The sequence below is a fragment of the Pleurodeles waltl genome, chromosome 11 (genome assembly GCF_031143425.1).
Source record: "Pleurodeles waltl isolate 20211129_DDA chromosome 11, aPleWal1.hap1.20221129, whole genome shotgun sequence".
In the NCBI taxonomy this organism is placed as follows: domain Eukaryota; kingdom Metazoa; phylum Chordata; class Amphibia; order Caudata; family Salamandridae; genus Pleurodeles; species Pleurodeles waltl.
The window spans coordinates 376,302,924-376,308,923 of NC_090450.1; the positions used below are offsets into that span (position 1 = coordinate 376,302,924).

At 42.5% G+C, this 6,000-nt stretch overlaps 1 protein-coding gene across 2 annotated transcripts in view; it reads right to left on the reverse strand.

Moving 5' to 3' along the window:
• The window catches only part of WDR33 (WD repeat domain 33), a 1,025,118-nt gene extending 1,020,493 nt beyond the window's left edge, over positions 1–4,625 (reverse strand). For both annotated transcript variants that reach the window (XM_069213677.1, XM_069213680.1), the window contains exon 1: positions 4,354–4,625. The gene's annotated coding sequence lies outside the window, so the exon portion shown is untranslated. The remainder of the gene's footprint in view (positions 1–4,353) is intronic.
• Between the last annotated feature and the right edge of the window lie 1,375 nt (positions 4,626–6,000).

Here is a 6,000-nt window from a genome sequence, read left to right on the forward strand (position 1 = left end):
CGATGTATAGTTTCCAGACAAGTAGCCTTGGGTCCATGCGGTGATGTTGAAGATTTGACTCCCAGGGACGATTTTCACTGATGTTCTGTCAGCTTGTTCTTTAAGGGGCCCTGCGACTGGATGTGGCACCACTTAGCAAGTCAGGGGTCTCAGCAAGCGAGCCCAGGTGCTGGCAGGTGAAGTCTGATATCCCCATCAGTCTGACCCAGTTGTGGATTCAGCAGCCAAGCAGAGGCACAGAATGGTTAAACAAGAAAATGCTCACTTTCTAAAAGTGGCATTTGCAAACTAAAATGTAAAAACCAACTTCACCAACACATGAGTTTTGAGACCCCCAGACTCCATATTCTATATCTGCTCCCCCAGGACATTACATTTCAAAGGTATTTAAATGCAATCCCCCATGTTAACCTATGGGCGAAATAGGCCTTGCAATAGTGATAAACGAATTTGGCAGTATTTCACTACCAGGACATGTGAAACACACCAGCACATTACCTACCTTTCAAATGCAGTGCACCATGCCCATTGGCCTAACTTAGGGGTGACTTACATGTAGTAAGAGGGAAACCTTAGGACCTGACACGTGGGTACGCTTGCCAGGTCGATCTGGCAGTTCCAAACTGTCCACACAAACACTGCAGCGGCAGGTCTGAGACATGTTTACAGGGCTACTCATGTGGATGGCAAAATCAGTCTGCAGGCCGACGAGTAGTATTTGATTTACAGGACCTGGGCACCTCTGGTGCATTTTACTAGGGACTTACCAGTAAATCAAATATGCCAATCATGGTTAACCATTCACCGATACATTTAAACACTCCGCACATGCACGTGGTAAAGTGCCCAGAGTCCTAAAGCCAACAAAAACAGGTCAGAATAAATTGGAGGGAGGAGACAGAAAGTTTGGGGATGACCCAATACCATCTGCTCTTCATAAAAAAGGATAGGCAGAGCTATACATGTCCCACTGTGAGGTAGCAATGCCAATGATGAAAATGATTTGTACTCATTACAAGACAATATTATAATAATATAATTATTACAATAGTTCTAATAACACCACATGGCAATTATTCAGCAAAAGCATACTGGGGATGCACAATGTGTGAGAAATGTAGCAGACCAACCAATACCAAGGACCGACTTTCCCTAGACCAGACTGCCTTAGTCCCACATTGGGATACGGTGGCAGTAACAGCTCTAGGGGAAGTCTTGAAGCAGCCAACAAGTTAAAATGAGATTGACAGCAGAGGGGAACTCCATCGACATGTCACATTAAACGGGGGAAGTAGATGCTTGACAAAAGCCCCCAAGTGATTGGTTCCAAAAGGTAACGAGTGAGCTGTACAACTCTTGCAGCACCTTTCCTGTCAGAGTTACGCTCCACTCTGAATAGGTGTGCTGGTGCGACACACTCAAGCAAGGCTGATCTTAAGCCATCAAACGGCATATTCAGCTATTTTTTCTCTCAAGTGCACTTTCTATTTGGTTGTGTTACTATATCCAGTAATTCATCTATGGCCCACCAAGGTTGGAAAAGACAGTCATCCAACACCACCAGAACCCCACTCAAAGGGGCTGTCAAACAGTTCCTTTCTGACCAGGGATGTGGAATTACTATCGCCCATGGCATATCGTTTGGGGTGAAGAGCAGCAAGTTTTCATGTTTATTTTGTCCTTGGAACAAGTAGGCCCAACCCCCTTCAGCACAAACCCTTTGGCTGACAGTTTATAGAGAAGGAAACTGTCTGCAGTTGATGTAATGTGTGCCCATATGTTAATGGATCATTTATGAAAAGCCTTCATTATTACGGTGAGTGCTGTAAATAAATGTTTTAATGTCACACTGTGCTGCCGACAATGGTCCCAGAAATGTGCACATGTATGAAAAGTTTAATATGAGGCTAAGTATAATGCTACCAAAATGCTCTCTGATTAAATGCAACTGACTGCAAAAGTTTGTAAGCAAGAGTGAAAAAATTTAACCGGATCGGACATTTTTTGTGACTCTCTTGGTTTCATCAATGCGGGTCTTGTTTTAACATGGCTTTTGTAACCCTTTATTGTTGTGGGAGCAGACAGGACCTCACCACGGCAACAAACACTGGCAAAGAGAAAAAAAGTTGTTGGTTTAAAAAAGCACACATTGCCACCAGTGGCGAAACAAAGGTCTGCAGCCCCCTCCAGGGAGCTCCCTCAACACAGCACCTGCCCTGAGTGAGTCTGGAGTAGGGCTGGGGGTCCCTCCATGTTCTTTGCAGGGGGGTCCCCTCCAGGTTTGTTACGCCACTGATTGTCACAGCAGTTACTGGATCTGAAAAACTACTTTGTATGCCAATATGCTCTGTATGGAAGAGCTTGATGCGATCACTCACAGTAAAGCCAACCAATAGAGAAAAATGAGAAGTTTCATTAAAACAAAATGTCTTTGTTAACGTCAGAACTAATTGGAACCCAGTTCTTAAAAAAAGTCACAAAAGTGCGCCCATGGCATGTGTCACTGAATTAATTGCTTTCATGAATTCACAAGAACTTACAGAAGTAGACCAGGAAATTGTACTCCTAAAAAAATATTTGTACACTGTATTTTAGCACAAGAAAATATGCAGATGTAGATTTGCTCATGTGAAAACGTATTGAGCGTTTGCAAGTTCACTTTCCCTCCAACCACTATATTCCCAGCCCTGGAAGAACTTCTACTTCTGCCATTGTCATTAGTAAATTTCCAACCTTTCTCATTATGGGAAAAGATTAGAGAAGAGAAAAGCTGGCGGAAATCTTTAAACCATGCTAGTAGGTTTACAGACTTAAAGGCATTCCAGCCCTGGAAATATTGCATACTACTTCTTCCAGCCCCAGTATGTAGAGCTGCAGAAAGGTGGGAAAATAAGGGCATTGCTATGGTAGGGATTGACATTGCAAGTATTCAAGCCCTACTATAGTAGCAGCCCTGGCATAATTAGAGAGGCTATCATCAGAGCTCTTACATAATGAGACTGCTGCCATAATTTGGCGTCGCACTACATGGCATAAGTAGTTTTTTTTTTTTACTGGACAAGTAGATTTAAGAAGCAACCTGTCCCATGAACTAATAGATATTTTATTAAATTCCACACACCTGCTGACGTCAGAGAACCCTGCTCCACTAGTCTCCAGATAGCTTTAAATCAAACAATGCAGGAAAATATTCTGGCAGTAAGTCGCAATCCTTGGCACCACTTCTGCAAGATCTCATATTTCATTATTTCCAATCACAGAGAGCACTCAAAGAGAACCAACTGCTTAGCAAAGTACTAAACTGTAGAAGCAAGTACAGCTTTGCGTTCTCTTTCCCAGAACTTAACCCCGAACCAGAGGTTTAGTCTTTCTCACGTAGCACAGCTTAAGTGTAATTTCTCTTAACGTGGCCTAGGTCTCTTCTCTGAACTGCCTTCTAGAGGAACAGCACGATCGTCTGAACTAATTCCAAGACTTTATTTAACTAGTCAAAGTGCACCATCTTGACTAAAAAGCAGAAAGAGATTATGGGTGTGCATAACCCGAAACCATGCAAAGATACAAACAATCTTCCTTGGAATTAAGTGCACTATACAACTAGATGGGTCCAGTTACTAGATATGTTGCTGCCAGAACATTACATATTGCAAATTAGTAAGACTGTGTTCACTAAAACAATGTTTTTTCTAGAATATATCGTAGCCAGGTATTGTTGCTGATCAAGTCCCAAAAAAAATTATTAACATTTGTTGCTACAAATTGGTTATATCCATCCAAGAAGCGTGTGCGGCTACAATGTGCACTCAAAATGAATTTCTACCAAACTGATCTAGAGACGTATTCTGGTATAACTAACTGCTTTTTGACATGCTAAATGTAGTCCTTTGGTCTGCTCTTTTTCTTCATGACAACAACTGCACCGTCTCTTTCATATTTAAGACCAAAATACCAAAGATTCATCAACTTGAGGGAAAGGTGACTAGTATGAACATGTGTTATAAAGACTTTAGAAACTCATCTGCCCGACCAAACAGTACACCTCCACCACCTCATTTATACATGGGAATACTTAGAGAGAGCAACTGGGAACATCTATAGGGCAGTCATTCACAGATACGCAACCAAAAGACAGAAAGGGATTAGGAGGGGTGAATGGTAGCTTGGGCACTGGTTTATTGTACTTCAGAAAAGAAGATTGGAGCATCACTTGCGCAACACAGAAGGTTTGAGGAAATGCGGTTTGTAGGAGCAGCTGTGTAGATTACACGAATGATAGCTAAATGATAAAGAGAACCACGATTAGACAAGCCTCAGTGGCGGAGGTGTGCAACGTCAGTCCCGTATCACTCTTACCTATGATCTGTGGGTAGAAGCAGGCCGCTCTCCGTGAACAGGCCTTAATAGAATCCGTTTCCTGACCCTGCTGGCTTCAAAGACACGGCTCAAAACTATACTTTTACTTCCGCTTTATCTCACTTAATGACGTGTTCCTCCGTGAAGCCCACAGGTATGTCGTCGATCGGTCTCCTCAACAAAATATCCATTTACCGCGAGACACAGCAGACCGCCATCTCCAGGAGGAGCCTCCTCGTTGCCGCGCACACAAGATGCGTCATGGTATCACTACGTTACGTGCGTCACTTAAGGCGACAACCAAAGGATTTTGTTATGCGCGGAGCGATGGATGAATGGCGGCCATCTTAGGTGTATTTGAAAACATTAATCAATGGCCCGTTTCTTGGAATAGAGGGTACTTTCTTATATTTACTACTCCTCGGATGACGGCATATAGTCTGGTGGTCTAGTCTTTAAATCAAGCAGATCTATCGTAGAAAACGCACAGAACCGCAATAATCAGACGTGTGGTGATGTAAAATTATGTGTGTTATAAAGACCACTGATGCCCTTGTGCCATGTCCCCGCGATATAAAGTTGGAAAAATAAATAAACAAATCGCATATTCATTCCCCATGCTGCACGCTGGTGGAAGGCGTATAATTACAGGGCACGCAGCACGCACGGTAAGCAGGAACAGGACGCACAATAGACGCCAGTCTAATGGTACAACAGCCGCAAGGTCGAAACCCGGGCACCTTTATCACTTCTCCTCTTGCGTCATTAAAACCACACTGTTAGATTGAATCTACACACAAAAATCCAAATAAAGTTAAGATACATTTTATTGGTGAATAAATAAAGTCAGCACGACCTCTCACAACGGCCACCAGGGAGCAACTGACATCCTAGAATGTCCAGTGGCTCTCTGCTGACCATCGCGCGCACACATTCCACCCTCTACCTTAAGAGATACAAAAGTAAACACAACACATCCCTCTAAAGGCAATTCACAACTTAATGTTCTATACGTTGCAGGATAGTAACAAATGCGACGTAGAGAACGATTGTAAAAAAATATAACATATTGCACGAGAAACTAAAACAAGTTATGTAATACGAGCATCATAACATAAAAGAGAACTTAAGCAACATAATCTTGCAGATAAGTAGGTCGTTTGATTCCTCTACCATATCTGCTACTCAAAGGAGCATTAGGAGTCCTACCTTCCTCCATCTTTGTGTACATCAATTTCTGCACTTCTTTCTTCTCCCATCTGTTCACGTGCATCACTTCCGGCACTACTTCACTACTTGCACCATTCTCATTGCAAACTTGACCATTTGTTCTTACCAACCAATAGACACTTTATTCTCAAACATACACAAACCATCTAACTCACACTGCTCATCTCCAATCCCCATTTTTTGTTTTTCTTTTCTACATTTCGCTAGACAACTCATGTGCCAAACTTTCCCATCTTCCAATCTTACAGAGATACTTAAAATCTCCCGGATTTCTAAAGGTTTGGAAAACTTAGTATCACTCTTGCTTACCCTAAATGGTATTTTCACCCAGACCGTATCTCCCTCCTTTATCTTGCATCCTGTAGCCCCCCTTTTACAATCCTGGTAAAGTTTGTATTCCTTTTGAGCACCCAATAT